General features: G+C 43.2%; 1 long non-coding RNA gene across 1 annotated transcript; it reads right to left on the reverse strand.

Annotated features, from left to right (window-relative positions):
• Positions 1–1,121: 1,121 nt before the first annotated feature.
• On the reverse strand, positions 1,122–18,802 carry LOC114095461 (uncharacterized). The gene is made up of 2 exons (XR_003583257.2): positions 18,683–18,802; positions 1,122–6,098 (listed from the first exon to the last, which is right to left on the reverse strand). It is a non-coding gene; the product is annotated as an uncharacterized lncRNA (long non-coding RNA).
• Between the last annotated feature and the right edge of the window lie 5,303 nt (positions 18,803–24,105).

Genomic DNA, 24,105 nt, shown 5'->3' on the forward strand with positions numbered 1-24,105 from the left:
CAGCAGCTCCTAGCTCATGTGGACCACTGGGTGATATAGGATGAAAGGGTCAAATGAGACGAACCTTGACCTTGGCAGGTATTATGTAGCAGCTGCTTGCTCTAGTCAGCTTGGAAGGCTGGAACAAAATGCCAGTCACTGGGTGGCTTGAACAACAGAAATGTCTCACAGGTTGGAGGCTGGGAGTCTGAAATCAAGGTTTGGCATGGTCAGGGTGCAGGGAGGGCCTTCTTTGTGGCTTGCAGACAGACAGCTGTGTCCTCACATCTGCTTCTAAGGCCCCAGACCTTATGGAATTAGGGCCCCACCCTTACGCCCTCAGTTCATCTTAATTACTTGCTAAAAACCCTATCTCCAGACACATCTGCAATGGGGTCAGGGTTCCAACATAAGAATTTACAGGGAACACCCTCTAATCCATATCACCATTGTTGGTTGGCTGATCCAAGAGCCATTCCCAAACTCTCCTTTCCCAGTCACCTTGCACACCAGAGGCTGGAAAAGTTCATTGTTTTTCCAGCCTCTTCTGCAGTTGGCAGGAGTCATGTGAAATGCAATGATTCTTGAGTGAGATTCTACAGCGAGGGAGGGGATTCAGGGAAGAAGAAATGTTTTCCTGATAAAAGATACAGATGTGGTCAGTTAGCAGAGCCATCTATCTTTACTCTCTTCCTGCCCTGAAATCGGGATACTATGTCTAGAGCTGTTGCAGTCATTTTGAAAAGGACTTCAGCGCCAACAGCCTTATGTCACCGAGCATTTAAACCAATGCTAATTGCTGCCCATATTCATGTTGGGTGAACAAGTAAATGCCTGTTGGTAAAAGGCACTGTCAGCTGGACCAATGAATGCATTCTGTGGCTCACCCTCCTGTGCCTCTGGAGCTCATCTGTACATGGGAGTGATAACCACACACCTACTATTGTTGTGGGAGGTGGGAGCTTTAATGAGAATCTGTTCAAAGTCTTAAAATAGAGCTTGGCATATAGTAAATCCTCAATACCAGCATTGTTATGTGTTAATAAATATGGGGATACTAGGCTGGTCTTACATTCCTGGAGCCATCACAAGTAATGCTGGGATAAATGAAAGTAAGAGTCAAAATGAAATAGAGACATATATGGCAAAACAAATAAATAAATTTATATATGTATACACATTTATGTGTATATTTATATAACTTGTACCATATATAGACATATGTCTATATGTGCATATATATGGAGATACAGATATAGATTCAGATACAGATGGCAGCAGATTTGGAGTCAGGAGACCAGGTCCAAATATCCAACAATAAAGAAATGATCACGTAAACAAAGGCACAGCCACTCTATGAACAATGTATGCAGACATTTAAAATGCAAAAAAACAAAAAGACTATATTACATAAGGAAACACAATCAAATGTTAAATAACAAAAACAGAACACACATATATGCATACAAATTGTATTTGAAAGATGATCTCCATTTTGTAAAAAAAAAATTAAAAGGAAAGGAAATACACAAAATGAGACTTTATGAGCTTAGGGATAACTTTTTTCTTCTCTATGATTTTTCTAAATTGTTCATATTTCCAGCAAAAAAAAAGGAAAAGAAAATGCATAATCATTGTATAATAAAAAGTGTTAATAATTTCAAGTTTTTTCTCTTTTATTTTCTGTACTTTCAAAATTAATTGCAATAAACTCACATTACATAAATTACTTACATATATGTTACTTATGTAAGAAAAAATAAGTTATTTTCTAAAATAGGAAAATGCATTTGTTGCCCAGAGACAGATGGACTCTGACCGGTCTTGGCAGGATTGCAGGGCCTGGAGCAAGAACACATTGTGGCTTCTTACAAGCTACCGACAAGGTAATCTCCATATATGTTAAAGTATAACTGTGTCCTGGGTGCAGCAGGGCATGTACCAGGACATGTCCTGCCTGCAAACCAGGACATGTCCTGCCTGCTGACAGGCAGAGGCAGAGGAACAGGTCACGGTGGCCCTCAGTGCACACTGTTCTGTTTTCAGTCAACAGGGCAAGGGTTCTTTCTTTCCTTCCAAACTTATGTGTGTTCCTATGAAGTTTTTAGATAAAAATGATTTTTTACTATAGAAATTTTGGTTTCGAGGCTCAGCTTCATCAGTGACCAGCTGTCTGGCGCAGGGAAACAGAACATTGTACTACTTTTTAAAAACTCCATTTTCCCCTCCCTAAAATGAGGATTATAAAATGACCTACTTCACTGAGGAATGCTGTGTTCAACAAACATTCTAAGGAGAATTAAAGCGCTTTATAAAATGCAAATTCTAGCGGCTGTGGCTGTGGCTCAACGGTTAGCGCACTTGCCTGGCATGAGTGAGACACTAGGTTCGATTCTCAGCCCTGCAAATAAATAAATAAAATAAATGTCTATCAACAACTAAAAAAATAAATAAATAAATGTAAATTCCAGTGTGAACTTCAGTGAAAAGAACCCCAGCTCTGATTAGGCAGACTGGATTAACACCCCACCTGTGTCACCTAATGCGCAGAATTTAAGCAAGATAGATGACCTTCCTGAGCCTCAGTCTTCAGATCTAGAAAATGGACATGATTTGTTTCATTAACAAGACAACCGGAGATATAAACACCAATTTTTAAAAAGTTCTAATTATATTTTTGCCACCTTCTCAAAAATGACCAAAGTTAGCTCTTCTACCTAGAAGGGCTTCTCTAGGAGATGGGAACAAAACTTAACATAGCACTAAGAAGAGCAAAGAGGAGCCACACAAATCACCTGTTTCCGTAATCCTCACCCCAAAGCATTTTTCCAGATTCTGACCAATTGGACACCCCAGCTAGTAGCTGCATTCTGAAGTATCAGAAAAGAGATAAGAATATCTAGAGCTTATATACATATATATGTGTATTTACAATTTTTATATATGATTTATATGTATGATCATATTTACGTGTGTGTGTATGTGTATATATATATAATTTTCCTTTTTAAAAACTAGTAAAGGTTTGACTGCTGGGAACACATAAGAAGCCATTGTGTCCCTAAATCACTGAATCACAGCAACCTGAAAGAGCAACAGATGTGCAGCCTATTGAGTGTCCAACTTCCCACCGTGTCCCATCAATGCGAGCTGATAAATCATGCCCTTCCCCTGTTATCTGAGGATGGCAAATCAATACTTCCATTATTATTATTATTACTCCCAAGACACCTCTCCAGCAGTGTCTGAGCTGTTCTCTCCCACGCACAGAGCCAAAAGGATGACGAATCAGCTTCTCTAAGACCCCATCCATCACTGCAGGAAGGGAAAGGATGAATTGGAGAGAAGAAACATTAGGGCATGGGGGAAAAAATAAAGTCTGAAAAGGTCTGAAATAGCTGCTCAGGGTTGTCCTAGAACTTCCATAAGGGGATCCATTATAGGTGGTGATTAAAGAGATGGATCTCTGGAGACTTCAAGTCCCGGGGTCAGCGCATGACCCTGGTGATTTTATGCACCTAAAGTTTGCTCCTTAAAAACTTGGAGATTACTGTTCACTGGTAGAAATCACTGGTGATGAAGTCGGAAGTTGTATGGTGCTGCTGTTCATCTCTCAGAGACGTTTTTTACCAAACACCTTCATGCATGCTTGTGGGAATGGACCAGCAGCTTGCTCATCACAGCAATTCAGTTCTGTGGCACAGGGATGTCCCTTGACTGACACTAGCAGTTCTAAAAGGTTAGTATGCACACAAGTCAACCAAAGGGCCTGGTAAAAGAGAAATGATTGGATGCCCTTGGAGTTTCTTATTCTGTTGGTCTTGAATGGGGCCAGAAAATATGCATTTCTAACAAGTTCCCAGGTAATCTGAAACCCCTCCAGTCATCCATGAGCCACCTCTACAACACAATTCCTAACCCACCCACCACCGATATTGTCTGGATGCAGCATGACTGTGCGCTGAATTTTCTTCAATAACTTACTTTAATTAAACATGCTTTGTGTAAGAACCAAACAATAGAGGGAAAAAAAAAAAAAAACAAAGAAAGAAAAACGCATCTCAATTCCCACCATCCCAAAGATAATCCCTGTTAATAAACTGATGCACATCTATCAACACACATTCTCCTATGTATAATTTAGAATCTCATTTAAAAAAATCTCAAAAAAACAGGGCAACCTGTTTTTTTTTCCCCTCATACATAGAACAAATTTTGATAAAGAAAATATAATCTCAAAAATTTGGGCAAGTATACTACTTCATGGAAACGTAACATGACCCTCTTATAAAATGAAGCCTTCTTTTCTTTTTTATTCATCTGGTTTTTTCCAGCACCAGAGGTTGAACATGCTAGGCAAGTGCTGTACCACTGAGCCGCACCCCCAGCCTTGCAGCACTGTTTGCCTACTCACAGGCACACTGGGTAAGTGTGCGAGTGTGTGTGTGTGTGTGTGTGTGTGTGTGTGCTGAATTCAAAGAACACATCAGGATGCGATGAACATTTTGCAGTAAATCAGGGTTCTGGGTCCAAGTCAGTGAGCCCAGCACAAAGGAGTTGAAACCCCAACTCCTTTATAGCTTCCAGTATAAATCCTGGATTTTCTCCAGCAGTCTAGGACTGACTGGAGACATTGGTACTTGGTTCAAGATTCACAAATATTCTGGTGCTGGAATGAGTCACTGGGTAAGGGCCTGATAAGCTTAGAGCGGAAGTGGGCAGAGTGAGAAGGGCGGGGAGGTCCTTGATTTGATCAGTAAACCCAGAGAATAGACCCAGGTTTCACACCCATACCTGAGGCTTTCATTATAACCAAGCATTATAACCTTTATACCTGGAGAACATGGTTACGTTGTTTTTTTTATTTGACATCCTTTAGTTAATCTGTCCCCATTTTCCAGATGAGGTTTGGTGAGAGTCCCTGACCTCATGCACACGAAGCCCTGAGCATAGTGCCTCATGCACAGCAGTTGCTCAATAAACATCAGTACCACTGAGGAGAAAGGCTGAGAGTGTGCACGCTGTAGGGTCTCCCATCTCGTCCCACCTACCCTCTCTGGGCCAGACTAGAGCATTCATTCTGTGGTCAATAATGAGTTAGAAATTCCAGGACACCAAGAAGACAGCAAAGAATCAAAGCCCAAAAGACAAATCAAATTCCTTTTTCTTCATCAAATCTAAAGACTAATAAAGTCCAGATAAGTACATACAAAGCTCCCAGGCCTCTGCCTAAAAGTGGAAATCATCATCATCAAAACGAACTTGAGCTTCAGAACAGACCTAGCTCACATGGTGACAGAGGAAGGCAGAAGCTCTCGACTCAGGGCGTCCAGAAGAGCCTATCAAGCAAGTGGCGGGGCCTTGGAAAAATGTGTTATCCTTTTCCCTGGGGGAAACTGGGGCTTGCGGTGAAGTCTAATTACAACCTCTTTTTGCCTCATTTGGAACACAAAGGGATAACATAGCCTTAGTATATTTATAGAAGGCAGAAAGGGGTAGATTCAAATAAAGGGAGTCGGGGGGCCAGAAGAGGGATTTACCCAAGGTTCTCATCCTTTTGCACCAGACATCTCGAAAAGGAGCCAGATGCCTCAGCATTCCATGATAAAGAATCATTGTCACATGCTATTAATTCCATCTGGTCCCATGAAGAGGGGAAAAAAAAATCATTGCCTGGCATGCTCTGATCTCAAGCTTCATTAAAGTGATTTTCCCCCAGAGTCTCCTATAACAGCATGTACAGCACTTAGTCCTGTGCCTGACTCCCCGTAAGTAATCAATAAACGTAAACGAGAGTCGCAGCGGCAGCGAGGGCGACCTGCTGAGCTCGTTCCTTCCTCAGCTCGGCTTCCCCCACTCAAGACACCCCCATGGGGCCTGGGGCCTGGCTCTTCTGTCTTCTGAGTTCCTCCACAGCCTGAAGACGTTCTTGAGGATGTGCTCCCTCCAAGGTCCCTCAAGTCCACGATGACAGAGACATCCCAGCTGAAGAACTGAATTTCACAGGTCTGACACTGACACAACCCATGGAATTCAGTTCTCAAAGCTGAGAATTCACACACTCTCCAGAGATGGCGCAAAGCTCCCTCCTTACAGTCCAGTCCAGGCCCGGCTCAGCTCTGTAAGACACAAGACAGAAAAGCCTGGTAAATCCAGAGCATCAGCTTCTCAGGACTGGGCGCTCAAGACTCAGGAGCACCTGGAAAGGCTGTGCTGACGGGCACACAGTTACTAGCTTCATGCGACTACGTTCTGCACAGGAGCAGAGGTGAGAAGCTTCCAGCCGTCTCCTCCCCTTCTCACCCTGGACACAGTGGAGAGCCACCAGGGGCCATTCAAATGAGGGCAGCCTCCCCCCCACCACCACCCCCGATCTAGGGAAGGAAAGGGTGGCATGCAAGAAGATCTCGAAACTGTAGGGCTTCTCTCAGGCCCTGGACAGCTGTACCTGCTCTCTATCATCAGAGGTGAAGCTACCTGGTTTAAGCCACTGGGAGGTCTGTGTTACAGCCTTCCAATGTTACAGCTTTACTGATACCTCTCTCTCAGTCCCAGGAACCCCCTGATACTGTCTCATTATACCCCAGCTCTTTCCCTTCTCAGCACTTCCATAACTTGTAACTGTTAGCTCTCTTTATAAAATTATTTGATAGATATTATCTCCCCAACAAGATTATGTCTTCCAGAAGGGCAGAGTCCCTGCTAGTGTTTAATACACACACACACACACACACACACACACCTTTCTTGAGATAAAACTCACATACTGCACAATTCACTTTTTAAAGTGTAAAATTCATCAGTTGTTGGTGTATTCGCTGAGTTGTGCAACCATCACCATGATACATTTTAAAATATTTTTGAAACCCCAAAATAAACCCATTAGTGCTCCCTCTGCAATACCCACTCTCCAGCCTTCAGCAATCACTGATCTACTTTCTGTCTCATATCTATTTGCCTATTCTAGACAGTTTATATAAATGAAATCATGCACTAGGTGGCCTTTGGGGACTGGCTCTTTCACTTTGGATAAGCCTTTTGAAGTTCCTTGTGGATGAATGGCATTCCACCTTGTGGACGTACCACCTTTGCTTATCCACTCAGCAGGTGATGGGCATCCACATTGTTCCCACATTTTGGCCATTAGGAAAAATGCTTCTCCACGCTCACCAGCAAGTTTTGTGTTGACATATCTTTTCATTTCTCTCGAGCATATCCTTAGGAGTAGAACTGCAGAGTGACATGCCAGCTCTATGCTTTACTTTTTTAGAACTCACAGTTTTCCAAAGTGGCTGCACCGTTTTACATTGCTACCCTTAGCGCGTGAGGGTTTCAATTTCTCCACATTGTCACCAATACTTGTTATTGTGTCTTTTGATCACAGCCAGCCTTGTGGGTGGGAAGTGGCAGAGCTGTGGTTTGGATTTGCATCTCCCTGATGGATAATGATGTTGAGCTTCCTCTCACGGCTTCCTCAACCATTTATATAACTCCTTTGGGAAAATGTCATTTGGATCCTTTGCCAATTTCATACTTAGGTTATCTTTTAATAATTGAATTGTAAGAAGAGTTCTTTACATATTCTAGATATGTAGCTGTGTATATAATTTACATATATATAACTTACAAATATTTCCTTTTATTCTGTGGGTCATCTTTTAGCTTTCTTAATGTGCATGTGTGTGCACGTGCATGTATATGTTTTTCACAACATTATTTCCAGCTTCTAGCAGAATGTCTGAACCATGCTAGACATTCCAGTGGTTTGGAAGGAAGGAAAGAAGGAAGGAAGATAGGAAATTTCAGAGAACAAATGGTTCCATTTTCTTATTTATAAATCGAAAAAAAAACTGAAAACCTAAAGATATTAAGATGGTGGCCTGATGAGATAATAAGGAGACAGAAGTTAGAACTAGGTTTTAGTCCCAACTTGTCTCCTACTAGTTACAAAAACTAGGCAGGTCACTTAGGCCCTGTGGATATCAGAGACCTTCAAAAGAAATGGCCCCCTTGGGTCCAGAGGGTAGGAACTTCCAGACCCACCCACCAACCTCCAGGGAGGGGAGAGGGGTTGAAGGTTAGGTTGGTCAGCAAAGGCCAATGACTTCATGGATCACACCCTTGTAATAAAACCTCCATAACAACCTAAAAAGAAAGGTTTGGAGGGTGTCTAGATAGCAGAACACGTGGTGGTGCCTAGAGGGTGGAAAGCCCAGAGAGGTCCTGGAAGCTCTGCACCCCTGCTCCCATAGCTCACCCCGTGCCTCCCTCCTTGTGTAGACTTTGTGATAGCCTCCATAATAAGCTGGAAACTACTAAAAAAGAAAAGGAAATGGCCTCCTCTCTCCTAGCAAATGCTACGAGTAGCAAAGTGAACTAATGTATAAAATCCCACTGCTTGAACACAAATTGTACATGAGATCCAGGGTCGAACAGCTAAATCAGCAGGGCCAAAAATAGGTGGTGTGTGGCCCAATTTCTGGTCCAGCGTGCACGTGGGGATCTTGATTCATTTTTCAGATCGTTGCTGATTTCCGTCACCCATCGGGAGGTTCAATGTGGTGAAGGGCACCACTAAAAAGGGCCCCAAGTCACACAAGTCCTGGATCCTCCCACTGAGAATTGTTTCCACTAAGCATTCTCATTAAGAGTAGCCCCAAGCAGGGAGTTCGTCTGATTCACTGTGCCTGGCACATGATAGATGCACCAAAATGTGCTTTAATTAGTGAACAACTGATGATCAGATGCAGGAATGGATGAAGGAAGGACAAGGAAAAGCATGAATGAATGGTGACCGTCACAGAAGCCTGAATCCCACACTCCTCCTGAAGCAAGTGGGGCTTCACACGCCAGGAGCAAGGACTCTGAAGTGGTGTCTCAGCCTCACTGGAGGAAACAGGCTCTGGAGTTCAGTTGCTAGGGTTCTAGTAGAGTCTACCGGCAGTGCACAGTGGGAGAGGAGCAGCCTTGTGTCTCCATCTCCTCCTGAGCTTGCCTCTTTCTGTCTCTGTGCTACACCCTGACTTTCACTCCTCTGCGCCACGCCAGGCTTCTCACTCCTGATCATCCATGGCCCTGAGCCAAAGCTCCAGGCATTTTTTTATTCTGGTTGAATCCACACAATTTGGTGATTACTCTATAAATGTCTGCATTGCTCACACCGAAGCACCGTCTCCAGTTACTCAAAATGACCCACTACACACTCGCGGCCCTCAGGTGGCATGTGATGGCTTCTCCATCACCCTCAACTCGTTGTGGCCTCTTCCACTTAGAGGTGCATCATTTGAGGCACTCCAGTCTTTAATCCCCGAAGTCAGCTTTGCCTCTCCTCTTACACGTTGGAAGAAAACCATGACGTGTGAGAGGGAGAAGCAATCGCCTTACCCCAAAGAGCTGCAGCTTAGGGGACCCGGAGATATGAAAGCCAGCAACACCACATAATAACCACCATTCACCGAGTGCAATGGCATGCCAGGCCCCAGCAAAGCACTTTAAGGGCAAATCTCACTTCACTCCCACAAAGCCATAGGAAAATGCTATGATGGGGTGAAGGAGGAAGAAGAAAGGGAGGGGGGAGGAGGAGGAGGAAGAGGAAGTAAGCAATTAAAACACTCGCTCACTCACCCTAGCACACACAACTCTTTTAACCACTGGCTACCTCTTGAAAATGTTAAAACAAATAAATAAATTAAGTTTCTTTCCTAAAGGAATTTAAAGACTAGATAAGGTGACATGGTAAACACATGAGAAAGGAGTGACCATAGATGGCAACAGAAAATAGGCACTAAGCCCAGCCTCAGCAAGAGGGGCCAGCAGCAGGCAGAAGGGGGACCCTTCACTGAATACCCCTGCAAGTCCTGCAAGCTCTACCTTCAGGGATCACCTGGAACCTAACCTCTCACTCACACTGGAGACACTGTCACTTCCCCCTGGACCTTACACCTAGATGGTAACAAGAGCCTCTCCATTGATCTCCTGGGCCTGCTCCTGCCTCCAAGCAGCACCCAGGGGATCTGATTCAAAGACAAATGGGATCACATTGCTTCCCAGTATAAAGCTCTCTGACAGTTACTGTCACACTGAGGACAAAATCCGAACTTAAACCCAAACCTCTCCACATGGCCTCCGAGGCCCCAGATGATCTGGCCCGGCCTCCACCTCCAGCATCCCTCCTTGCACCTGTCCCTCATCCATCCAATCCTGCCCAGCTGGCTCCTCGCTGTTCCTACCTGCACCAGGCTGTTGCCTCTTCCTGGAACGCTCTTCCCCCAGTACCTCCACTGCTCACCTTTCACTCCTTCCAGATTCTTCTCGGAGGTCAGCTCGTCCAGCGTCCATCCCTAACCAACCTGCCTAAAGCCACCACGGACCTGCCCATACACCCACCTGCCCATCAGGTGCTCTGTCCCTTCGCCCAGCTGTTTCTCTTTAGCAAATTTATTATTCTTTCATAGTTATTTATTTGTCCCCTGCCTATCTGTCTCCCAGGGGGAAAAGCTCCATGGTGATAGATATGTTGTCCAGAATAAACCTGGCATTGAGTACCTGGGTCAGTTTCTCAACTTTTTTTATCATCATTCCCCTGAAGGCTCCTTCTCAGAAGTCTTTTTTTCACTAATTGCCTCCACTGTGAAATGTCAGCAGCACAGATCTACTGTACGTACATATGTGCTCTATGTTTATATATATGATATATAAAGAGAGTGTGGTTTTCTTTCCCCCATGTGACCCAGTTTTCAGGCCTTGGTTGAGAGGGGGTGGAACGGGTGAGTGTCATATCTCCCCCACTGAAAACACGTGGACTAGATGCTGGATAAATGTCTGTTACATGGATAAACTCCTAAAGCGAGCAACGTGCTGAGAGACAGACATCATTGGTCAACAGGTTCATCTGGGGAAACTCCCCCCTCCCTCTAATCTCTGAGGTAGCAGCATATCCTGTCATGCTGTGTACGGTGACTACCCAGTTACTTTTCTAATTCAAGGTCTCAGCCTTTCTTTTTTCTTTTGTTCTTTCTTTTTTTTTTTTCCTTTTCTTCAACTCTTATCTCGTTAAGCACCCCAGCTCCCACTATTATTGTGTATCCTTAAATTCACCTTTCCTCTATCCACACCCAGGCATGAGTTAAAGCCCAGACCAACACCCGTCCGTGGGTGTGCAATTCATTCTTTTCTTCATTCCACAAACCTTCACTGAGTTCCTGTGTGAGCCAGGCTCTGGAGGTGAGAAGATGATTATGGTCCAATCCAGGCTCTCTAGAAGCTCACGGATGTGGGAGGTAGAAAAACAGGATTCTAGTACAACATACCAAGAACCCTTGGACAAAAAGAGACAAAGTACTTCAAAAGGAAAACTGATCAACCCAGTGGAATCCTTCTCTTCCACTTCCGTTCTTTGGTCTCTCACTTTTAGTTCTGTGAGAGATGCTCGGGATGCAGCAGAGAACAAGATGGGCAGGGCCCTTGCCCTTGTCCTCATGGAGACCACCATGTGACAGGCCAGACCAAGATCCCACTGACAATCACACAAATAAGTGAGTCCAATGTGATAAGTAACACTGAAGCAGCCAGGCCAACCTGAGCTTACACTACACATCTAGAGCCATGTCTTAGAATGGAGACCAGTGGAAAAGCTCAAAACCCCGGAAAGCCCTGTGGACCCAGGGACATTGAGGAGAAATCCTGAGGGAAAACAGGAAGAGGGTGTGATCCAGATTGACTTTTTTTAATATTCTAGCTGGGTATGGTGAATGGTTGGGAGGAAAATGATATAGAAAGTCCCTTCTATCCATCATCTGATCAAGCAACTTAACATGGGATTCATACCATCAGTGAAAATCTTATGAGACCGAAATTCTCAAAGACAAGAGATTATTTTTTTCTGCCTCTTTTAATCCCCTCCGCTAAACAGCTGAGTATTTTATGATAACAAATTCTATTCTTTTATTATGATTAGTAACAACCTCTCTCTGCTCTCTGAAAGGTTGCCTCCTCTCCCCACTTTCCTACCCTCTGTTAACTGACATGTTGGTTCCAAAGACCTCCTTGCACACTTCCTAAACAGTCCCTGCACCGCATTGAGAGTCAACCGTCAGAAGCCAGGAGGTCTGAATAGTGAGCCATTTCTTAGCCAATCCCTGCCCCTTCCCCCATTTGGACCTGATGCCCCAGACTTCTCCAGCTCCTGTGCCTCATTCTGCATCTCCAAAGAGGCACTGGTGTGCTCTAGTACCACTGAAGCAGCCAGGTCAACCTGAACTTAGACAACACATCCAGAGCCATTTCTTAGAATGGAGACCAGTATAGTGATGCAGCAAAGCCATCGTCTCCCATTTACTCAGCGCTCTGACCCATTTTGTCAACTTCAAGAGATTTGTAGTCAGAATGCATAGAAACCAAAGAACAATAGGAAGGTCTTTTGACCATCTACCAGTTATATTTATCAACATGGCTGCTCTCATTTTCCCCAGCACAGAGCCAAGGAAAACTATAGTGGTATTCAATCAATAAAAAAAAAAAAAAAAAAAAAATTTCTTTTAAAAGGGAATCCTACTATGTAACTCTATTGGGCAAATGTATAACTTGTCCTAGGAAAACAAACCCCATGCCTCATTTGGTCATGGTATGTTATGATAGAGCTACTCATTTCTACTTTAAAGAATTCATCTCCTGCCTGGGTGTGGTGGTGCACGCCTGTGATCCCAGCAGCTCAGGAGGCTGAGGCAAGAGGATAGTGAGTTCACAGTCAGCCTCAGCAAAAAGAATTGCATGTACGAATATGTAACAACAAACCCCACCATTATGTACAACTATATTGCACCAATAAAAAAGGGAAAAAATTCACCTCCTTTCCTTGTATTTTCCCCACCACTTGAGGGAAAATTAAAAACAGACCCAAAGTTGTTATAAATTTCACCTTACTGGCACCCCCAACAAAAAAATACTAAATGTGGCACTTTGCTTTTGGTAAGCAGAGTTAGAAAAAGGAATGGAATTCCTACATGTGATACGTTAAGGAGAAATAACTATCTAGCATAAACTTACAAATTTCATATTCTTTCAAAGCTGCATTAATCCTCATCTTCCAGGTGTAAACAAGATGCATTCAAATTGCTTCATATACTCACTATAAAAAAAATAGTCCCATACCAACCCTTTATTTAAAATAAAAATTTAAATAGTGTGCATAATTACCTTCATTTAAATGTCTGCAGGAACCTTAAGAGGAAAGTGGGAGCAGATGGGGAAATAAAGAGATAGGATCAATAAATCTTTGCCAATAAGGGGAAATCGGAAGGGGATCCTCCATTACTAAATTTTGCTAGCTCTTTTTGTAAAACAAAGTCCTCTAACAGCCATGGGGCAAGTTCTTGCGATGAAAAGAAAAACCTTTGGAAACATAAGTCACCAAATGGTTGCACCTTGCACCTTGCAGCAGGTGCCTCTAGGCCCTGGGCCATTTGGCAGGGATCCAGAAGGCGCCTAACAAAAAAAGTGCTGAAAGCTAGACACTGTCTGATGGCGGACCCACCAAGCAAGAGCAAGTAAGAAGCTTCCCTCTGGTCTTCCTGCCTCCCATTAGTCCCTGTCAAACTTGATGATTGTTTCCCATGTAGGAAAGGAAAAATCCAAGTCTCACAACCCCTTCTCCACTGCCTTGATGGTCTCTCCCAAGGTGTGTAGGATGGTCCTGGGTCTCATCTCTGCTCCCTTTGTAGTTATTAAGGTACCAGTCTCCGGGATCAAGTTACTTCTGTGAAGGACGCCACTACCCAAAATCTTCTGCACTCCCTCCGCCTCCACAGCCTCCCTCTGCCTATCTCTGTGGAAGAGCTCTTCCATCCCAATCTTTAGGCTATGAACTCTCTAGAGGCACGAGAAGTCACATTTGACCCAAATGCATCCCCTGTCCCGAGCATAATTCCTGACTCAGGGAAGACACTCAAATAAATAAAAATAACCACAGTTATCATCATAGCTAAGAAGCATAAAGTGCTAATTAGGCACCAGCCCCTAGGAAAAGTGAATTATCTAATCCTTCAAAACAAAGCTGTGAGGTAGTCATATCATCAACTCTGTTTTATAGATGGGAAGAGGGAGGCCAGAAAGGTTCAGCCTCCCTACTCCAACTCCAGAACCCAGGCTCCCATCCATTTGCTGCCCTGGCTAAGTGAACAGACTGAGTGGTCAACAATGAGCCTCACCTGTCCTACAGCTCCGCCACTCAGGCAAGGGGTCCCCTCTCCTCTCTGAACTAAGCCTTGGTTCCACTGGAAGATGGCAGCAAGTCCTGAGGACAAAGGTAGAGACACAGCCCATACCAGCCATCCTCAGCCAGATCTTCTCACACACTAGAAAGGATCAGCCCCACAAGAGGGTCTGGGTTTAAAAGAGCTACAGAACATACATGCACACACACATACACACAAATACACAAGATTTGGGGACTAAGTAACATGAATTGCTGGAGAATGAGTCTTCCTTGCATCCATTCCCCACCCTACCCCAGAATTGCAAGAAGGTGTGTTTCAGTGGTAAATGAACAAGGTATTTCCCACCATCAAGTTAATGAATCAAGTAAATCCTCGGTCTTCTCCTTGTCCCATATTTCTATCTTCCTCACTGTCCTTACTGACTCATTTAAAAAATCATTTCTCAGTCTTTTGGCTGCTCCAAGGAGCTGAATTGTCACTTAAAGGCCTGTTAACTAACTGAAATTGCCATTCTGTAGCTGCAAATAAAATTCACATGCAGCTCAGATGAGTTTATCATAGGAGCCCATTAATTAGCTGTTATGGAGCCCTGAAAATAGAGCTCCATTTCATTAACACATGTAATTTTTGGTGAATATCGTTGCAATTTAAACATATTTGTTCCATGGTGGGCAAGACATGGAGGTGGGAGAAAAATGGGAAGCCTGTGTGTTTATTAGGAGTGAGACCAAACATGAAGGATTTTTAAAAATAATACAATGGTTACATTACCTTACTCTGGTCTGTCCTACCACGGTCTGTTTTGAGCACCTCATTAGCTCTTTGGGTCTTCAGGACCATCCTAAGACATGGGCACCAACTAATTCGCATCTATCACACACTCATGGAACAGTGGTGTGAGGAGGAATGCCCAGACAGGCTGACTCCAGAGCTGTGGTTTCCAACTGGGGACATTCATAATGTCTGAAAATACCTTTCATTGTCTCCATTTGGTTGGGCATTGTTGGGGTACCATGAGTGTGAGGCAACTACTGGATAGAGGCCAGGGATTCTGCTCAGCATCCAACAATGCAAATGGTAGCTCTCTCCCCCAGCAAAGAATTATCATTCCCCAAATGCTAATGGTACTAATGAAAAGCAAGCCTACTCCAAAGCCTGGTTTGTGCCGGTGTGACCACAACCTGGTCAAAGAAAAGAGTATGCTGTGTAAAAGGCAGGTCACCAATGATCAAACCCTTCTGATGTTGGTCATGGTAGTTACTAGAATGTCTCCTGGGAAGCAGAAATCCATATACAGGGTTGATAGTACTTTACCTAGTTGAAGGCTGAATTTTACCTCTTAGACCCCCGTGGGATTGCAGATTCCCTCTCAAAAGTTATAAAATCCCATGTGACATTGGAGCAGAAATCGCAAGTGGATCAACAGAAAATAAGTGAGATTCGAGAAAGATAACCACATGCTGAATGCAAGACCAGGTAGAAGGATCCTTTCGAAGCAGAAGAGATCATCAAAAAGCAGCAAATGGAGTTGTACACGTGCTCATTATTCTATCTGTGCAACTTTCCTATAAATCTAAATCTATCCTAAACTAAAAAAAAATAAGTGAAAAACTGGTATCTATAGAAGACAAATTAACAGCAGATCTCACATCTTGGATAACAATACACTTTGGATGGATGGAAGAGTTAAAAGCAAATAAACAACATCATAACAAAAACTATAAGCTTCAGAAGTTAAATCAAGAATAAGTCTTTATAACCATCACTTGAAGGCTTCTCAGTTAGACGCAGGAAGTATTAAGGAATAGAATACCTGTCTGGCAACACAATTGCTTTGAATAAACAAAGAGTATCAGTTCAATAAAGAAACCATCAGGGTCTGGGGTCGAGGCTTGGGATGGGGTCGAGGCTCAGCGGCAGAGCACTTGCATCACACATGTGACACACTGGGTTCGTCGATCCTTAGCACCACATAAAAATAAATAAACAAAATAAAGATATTGTGTCCATGTAAAACTAAAAAAAAAATTAAAAAAAAAAAAGACAAGAAATCATCAGAATTCTTTTTGCAGCTTTCCTCTGTGAAAAACTTCCTGGCCAAAACTTTGAATCTCCAGTTAAAGAAGTCAAAAGGAAAACCCTTAGGGGAATACCCTTTGGCATTCCTCTCTAAGTAGCTTTAGATTTAGGTGGGAAATTCTCCTTCCTTCTCTCTCTTCACTGATTTGAAGGAAGTCCCTAGCAAAGAGAATGGAATGTTACAGGTACACAGTACAACTCCAGAGCCTACTTCTGCTAGAACAATGGGCTCTTTTCTAGTTACTTCAATGTCCTCACTAATCTGGGTGACATTTTCTCCAGCAGTATGGAAGCAGCTGGTAATTAAGACAATAGGCCAGAAGGCAGCGGATCTGTGCACCCAGGCCTACCTCAAATAGTGGCATTGCATAATCCTGTCCAGGACCCCAAGAGACAGTTAGAGAAAACGTTCAGCTTCACGCCCAAAGCTCCCCTTGAGGTCTTCAGTGTCTTACTCCCGAATCTCCAAGAGACAGTAAAAGGACAGTCGACGTTTTCAGCAATAACATGTCTCTTTATCTACATATCTTAAGGATATGAGGTTCTTAGCAACATAATTCATCTAACAAAGATGTTCAGAGAGGTAGACAAGACCTTCTGCCACTCCTCTGATGGTGTATCCATCCATTTACATTTTCCTGTGATGTTTTCTTAAAAGAACAAAAAGACACCTTTCTAGAGAAAGGATAGCAAATTGTAGGTCGAACAGCCTGGGAAAGTCAAATGTGGGGACTTTAGCAAATCCCTTGATCTCTCTGGGGCTCAATTTCCTCAGCAAATTCTTTCATCCAACAAATATTTAATAGGTTCCCCTAATGTACCAATTCTAGCATCTCTACTAACATCACAAATTTCAAGGCAGAATGACATGAAATGACACATGAAAATGCTTCGCAAGTTGTAAAGCATAAAAATATTTTATGTTTGTATAAAAAATAAAAAGAATTTCTATTGTAATTAAAACCTAAGCCAAAATCGAGATAAAATAAGGAAATTTTGCGAGACTGTAGAGCAACCAGAGAGAGGAATCACCATTACCATTACAATTCAAATGGAGCCCCAAAGCTCACTTTCTGGGACCACACCCAAGACCACATGGTGCTGACAGCCAGAGAAAACACATTTACTACACATTTAGCCCAAAGGCCTACACAGAAAAAATAAGTGTATGGAGCATAGTAGCCTCACCCCCGGGGGCCTTTGGAGATGTAGGAATTCGGAGAGGAGAAGAGGATCGAAAATGATTCACCTGGCCAGGTCCCTGGGCTCCTCACCCCTCCCACACCTGGCCTCGTGGTGCCCCAAGTGAAGACCAGATGTCTCTGCCCCATGTGCTGACAATCCAACAATCCAAAGTCTCTGAGCAGACCCCAGAAGCAAAGGCTCTACCACCTTCTCCTCTCTCTCTTTAAACTCCACCAGAAAGACCTTCATGTGCTGTGGCTATCAAAGGACTGTGCATTCGGGCAGCAATGAGATCCTAAATACACAAAGAGAACTTCTTTCTGTTCAAAAACTCATGGTCGGCAACTTGGGGGCATCCCAGCGCTGCAGTATGAAGGGTCACCAGCAAAACCAAGGCCAAATGGGCAGACAAATTAAATAAGGGACCCTATATGGGAAGATCTCAAATGACAAGAAAACACGATCATGTAATAATCAAGCCCATTAAGACTTCAAGAAAGAAAAGCTACACCATTTGCCAATTAAAATACAAGTCAAACTCAGTATGTAAGAAAGATCACTGGTTAAAATGTAAAAAAATGAAAACCTCTTAATAGCCAGAGACCGAAAGAGATTGAGAACAGGGATGTAATAAACAAGTAGTAGCAGCCTCCGGCTCCCAGCCCAAGCCCCCAAAGTACTCCATATGCACTGTGCAATATTTCCATGCTATTATCATTACAAGAAAGTTGACAACTTGCCAAACAGATGCCATGGTCTCTGGCTCCAGGGCTTAAAGCATACTATTTTATCACCTGTACAGGTTCTAAACCACTTCCCAAAGCCATGCTACCCCACCCCGAAATAACAAAAGGTGAAAACTATTTTCCTTTTGGAAATGGACTCACATCTTAACTAAGGCACTGGAAATATTTCCAAATGGCTGACATTTTTATATTTATAGACCATGACAAAAGTCTCACGTACTTTAACTCTAATGCCATTCAATATGCCTTAAACATCTTGATTATATCTTTAATGTGCCATTTACTCTGCAATAATCCACTGTACAAAAGCCTGCTGCCTCTCAGACAGAAGATAAGTACATAATAAATCAGTTGCAATGATTATATTTTTTTCCCAGCTCCTACTCACAGTGAGTTCCTAAAATTTCATTTTATCTTTGCTAATTCAGCGGCCCATCTCCCCCTCCTCATCTGCTACTTCCTCCTGCCCATCCAGCCTACCCCTTTGGCATGGCTTCCTGCCTGGGTTTACCACTCCAACCGGCCCTGCTGCTGCCATCCAGGGAGAGAAGAGAGCTGTCAAGGGTCTTGGAGGAAGAGCATCTTTCTGGAGAAAGGCGCTTGCTTACTGGGGTAGAGGAAAGCACGCAAAGGTCGATTTGCATAAGCTTTTATTCCATTTCCACACCCTGCACGCTAACGCTCTCTGGAAAGTCCCTTCTCGATTCCCTCCTCGTGGCAGCAAGGGAGGAAGAGGCTGGGCCAGAATGGAAGGTTCCAGCCTGACCGTGTCAGCATGTCCCTGAGGGAAGCCTCCAGTTCCCTCCGACACCAGTCCAGTCCAGACCCACCCGGGGGCTGACCAAGGACCCTCTCCCAGCTGTTTGGGACTGCAAGCTCTAGAGAGTTCTCTGCAGGATGCGCATGCTCTCCTCCAGCCTCCCCCAAGGAAGTTCTGGTCAGGCGCTGTGTCCCAGAGCTTCCTGTCTGTGCTCTTGGTAGCCCTGGGGGAAATCCCGAGAGCTTTATCGGCTGCCCAATGAGCCTGTTGGCTCTTCAAGTACACGCAGACTGAGTTTCAGCCAAAACCTCAGTTTAACGTTCACCAAAAATAAATAAACAACATATGTGCAGGCATTTAAAGAGAGAGAGTGAGTGTGTGTGTGTGTGTGTGTGTGTGTGTGTCAGCCCTTAGGGTGGGGATCAAGCGGAAAGCTCTTTTTGTTGCTGTGGATACACAAGATCTGGATTTGCTCAACATTGGAACAAAGGGATGCTTTGAACAGTAAACTGCTGGGAGTGAGCAGTTAGTGACCTGGCAGACAGGAGATGCAGAAACCTCTTCCCAAGCACCCTTCCCAGAAATGAGGAAATTCTAGGCGCTCTTGTGTTTCAACTAATGATGAGAGCAATAGCTAAATTTTCGTGAGTACCATACCACTGGTCACCAGACACTGATGAATGTTTCCCATGCATGATCTCTCCTGATCCCACAGCAATCCCGTATTATTGTTTCTACGTCTTTAACTTTTATTAATTTTGCATTTGGTACATTATAATTACACATAATAGTGGGATTCATTAGAGCATATTTGTATAGACGTAATTTGATCAATCACATTCCCCAAAGTACCCAGGTTTGTGATCCCTGTTTTACTGATAGAGAATTTTATCTTTGGTGAAGTTAGGAGAACTTGCCCAAGGTCACACAATTAATAAGTACTTCCATAGGTGCCTGTCACTGCTAGGAAGGCCTTACAAGGACCTTGGAATGTACAACTGCAAATTCAAATTCCCAGTCAAGATAAATATGGCTGCTCAGATAGGAAATTTGCCCATAGACAGAAAAGAGGCACTTCAAAGGACTTTGCTTCTAGGCAGAGATGATCACTTCACTGACCTCCAGAAGGTGTTCATTGCTCATCTTTCTGGGCTCCCAAAAGGTTTGCTTAAATGTCTATTATAGATAACTTTTTTTTTTTTATCCTTGGGATTGAATCAAGGGTGCCTTATCACTGAGCTATATCCCCAGTCCCTTTTACTTTTTATTTTTGAGACAGGGTCTCACTGTTGCTGAGGCTGGCCTCAAACTTGCATTCCTCCTGTTTCAGCCTTCCCAGTCACTGGGATTATAGGCATGTACCACCATAGCCAGCCACAGATGATTTTTTAAAAAGCAAATATTTATTATGTGCAAGGCATTGTAAATCAAATTTATTTTTATTTAATCCTCCCAACAAACCAAAAAAAAAAAAAAAAGTAGATACAGCAGGGTGCAGTGGCTCAAGCCTGTAATCCCAGCAATTCAGGGCTGAGACAGGAGGATCGCAAGTTCAAAGCCAGCCTCAGCAATGGCAAGGCACTAAGCAACCCAGTGAGACCCTGTCTCTAAATAAAATACAAAATAGGGCTGGGGATGTGGCTTAGAGGTTGAATGCCCATGAATTCAATCTCCAGTTAAAAAAAAAAAAAAAAAAAGAGAGAGAGAAACTAGAAACTACTTTTATTCCCATATTACAAATGAGGAAACAGGTTCAAAGTGATATAAGAATTTACCCAAAGTCTCACAAGTAGAAATTAGCAAAGCCAGGATTTGAAATGATGTTTGTACCCAAATATCGGATATCCCTGATATCCCCATACACTGTGTCACTCTGTATCTCAGGGGGTCCAAATCAAAAATGATTTCCTATGTGAAAGGAAGCTCCCGGAGGCATGGTTAGGGTCTCAGGCATCCCAGTATGCTCTGTTGTTGGTAAAACACTGAGTGGATGGAAGGGAGGAAGTCTCAGAGTGACCAGAAGCGTTAAGAATACCCTTAGCCTGTATGTCTCATATTAAGGAGTAAATGACCTACTTGTGAAGCTTTTATAAAAGGTCAGGAGCTACATAGTGTCAATTAGTGACTTTCCTGTTTAAAGACATCTGAAATCATTTGGATCCATTAACTGGGGTGAGACTCCAATGGAATAAACAGGAGGAGCCCAGGCCTGGTGGATTTCTGCTAACATTCATTACCCTGTTCCAGTCCATTAACTTCTGTGCTCCTAAGGGCTCCTTTACAATACCTGGGGCTCATTTGGTATGGTTTTCCAGAAACATGCAAGAAAATGCCTAGGGCTAGCATTTAAATAGCTGTATGCACTTCCATTGTCTGCTTTCCATCTGGGGAAGAGTAGACTCTAAAATCAGGAAGCAGGTTTTCTTGGATAAATGTATGAATTGAGCCTCATCCTTTTATAGTCAAAATTTATATCATATTCTTTTTATGGGGGGGGCTGGGTTGAATGAGCATGAACACTGTTCTTAGAACTTGCCTGCCAAATGCTGTGCATTTTACTCCCATTTTCTTATTTAATGCATAGCAGATGGGTATTACCATCTCCATTTTACAAATGAGAATGTCCAGAAGACAGATGCCCAGAGGAGTTGACTTAGAGCTAGGAGATGCTGGGAAGAGAGAAATTGTTGAATGAGAAAGAATATTTTTTGGTGCTATGAGCTCCATCTTTCTTGGGTTCTAATCTAACAAAATGTCATCCTGTATTCCCTAAGTATTAGGTGCTTATACATGCAAAAATTAATGGAGTTACTGGGTTGGAGCTATTTTCTACCTGTTACTTGTGAGGAATACCGAGGTGCTGCAAGAAATCAAACACAGGCTGGAAAGTAGCTGGGCCAGGCAAACCTTTACTTCTTCCAGAAAGGTGTGTTACTGCAACCTGGCTAGCAAGCATACCCCGGTTTTTATACCTAACACAGCAATGCCCTTCTCCCTGATTGGAGGATTCAGGGGTACAGTTAACGTGATTGACTAATTTTAAAATTGAGGTGGGCAAAAGGAAAGGACTATAATTAAAATGGCTACAGTCGGATCCAATTCAGGCTCAATACTATATTTTGAAAATGGACCATCAGACTTTCTATCTCTCATATACTTGAAAGGCTATCTTTACCACCAGCATGAAGATCTTGTGATCACTACATCATCATCATCATCATCATCATCATCATCATCATCATTATTATTAATTTATTTATTTATTTATTTTGCAGTAGTTGGGGGGGGGGGCATTAAACCCAGGGGTATTTACCTTGACCTTGAGATCCTCCTGCCTCAGGCTCCCAAGCTGCTGGGATTACAAATCATGCTACCATGCCCAGCTGCATGGTTTTTATTTGAGTTCTGAGCAGCATCACTCTTCTTTTGAATACCTCACTCTGTATTCCCATGCTTCACCATTGTGTTATATATTTCAAAATGCACCCATATCTCAGAGTAAATATTACATAAGGCTGTTCTCAGTTTTACACAGTACTGTGTTAACTGAAACTTGAAAATATCAGAACCACAAACTCAGCTTGCCTATGATAACACTGATATGAGTTCAAGCTGATACATTAATACAATGGTATGATGTTATATTGGGGAAGCATTTAATTAAACATTTATCAGCTTTGACCTTGTAATTTCTTTTTTGAATTGTGGAGTCAACTTTTTTTCCCCATGAGCCCTCAAGAAAAGTGCCCAGGTTCCCTGATGCTGTACCTGGTTTAAGATGTTCAAGACACTATTTTTCTCCATGTTTACATGACACACATGGGGACTTGAGACTCTTGCCCCTGTTCACTTGAAATGTCACAGTGTAGGTTCAAAGGTATGAAAATATAAAACTGGAAAGGTGACCCTCAGTGTGCCACAGGTGCCTTGGGGAATGTCTCCACCTGAGTTCTTTGGCCCTCAGACTCTTTGATCTAGTACTTGGAAACTGTGACATAGATGGCTGTGAAAAATACCTCCACCGTCATGACGATGCTTATGTTTCCAGCCCACTTGGTAGCTGAGATGCTTGGGGCCCTTGAACCCAGGAAATCCCCTAAATAAACAGCAGCCTTTGAGGTAAGGGTCAGAGCTGGTACCTAGATCAGCTTGCAGTTCAGCTGGGCCCCAGACTTGGGATACGGCTCACTTTTGTCTTTGCAGGTTCAAGTGAGGCTTGACTGTACCTGCTGGATGAGTTCTGCAAAGAAAAATCTCATGTACCAAAAGCCCTTCAGCCCCAGGTGCTGCCCACAAAGCAGCATGATCTCCTCAACCCCCGCCCCCAGCTGCCACCACCCACACTCTCTCCTCCATTCACCATAGTACAGGACTGTCTGGGACACATGTCTTGCACAATATTTTCAACTCTTCATCTGAACACAACTGTTCCCGCCAACCTGCATTTGCAATAGGGAGCCATCGAAAGGGCCAGGCCTTACATTCCAGTATGGGGGGAAAAAAAAAAAAACTAAATTAACTTCTTTAAGCCTTTCTTCTAATAAAATCAGAAATAAAACCTACCTAACAGAGTTGCACCAAAGATTAAATTTATTGTAAAAGCCACTAAAGTATCCAACATAATACATAGTACATAGCAGAAACTGTGAAAAAGTACAGAGAAAAAAATGATCTAGTGTGTACCTTTGTTATATTTCTTGCATGGCCTTTCCCCAAGCTGGACATTGAGAGAGCTGTGTAAACCATTGTGCCAGGTAAAATAATTGTACCACACTGATAATATTCACAACGCAGGAAAATAGTAATGCTGTCAATTGCTTTCCTGTATTCTGAGAATCTGCTCCTGAAATTGAAAACATATACACAAAAAAATCTCTGCATCTCTGGAGGTAGAAATAAAGGAATTGACCTGTATTAGTCTGTCTTCTGTTTCTGTCGTTGAGTACTTCATAAACAAAAGAAGTTTATTTAGCTTACAATTTGAGAAGCTGAAAGTTCAAAAATCAGAAAGGCCCATTCGCTCAGCCTCGAGTGAGGGTCCCCTTGCCTGCATCAAAACATGGCGGATAGCAACATAGCAGGGAGAGATCACAGGGTGAGATGGGGAGCCCAAGAGTAGGGAGGGGTTGATATTGCTCTTCTA

Source organism: Marmota flaviventris, chromosome 5, assembly GCF_047511675.1.
Source record: "Marmota flaviventris isolate mMarFla1 chromosome 5, mMarFla1.hap1, whole genome shotgun sequence".
Taxonomy (NCBI): Eukaryota; Metazoa; Chordata; class Mammalia; order Rodentia; family Sciuridae; genus Marmota; species Marmota flaviventris.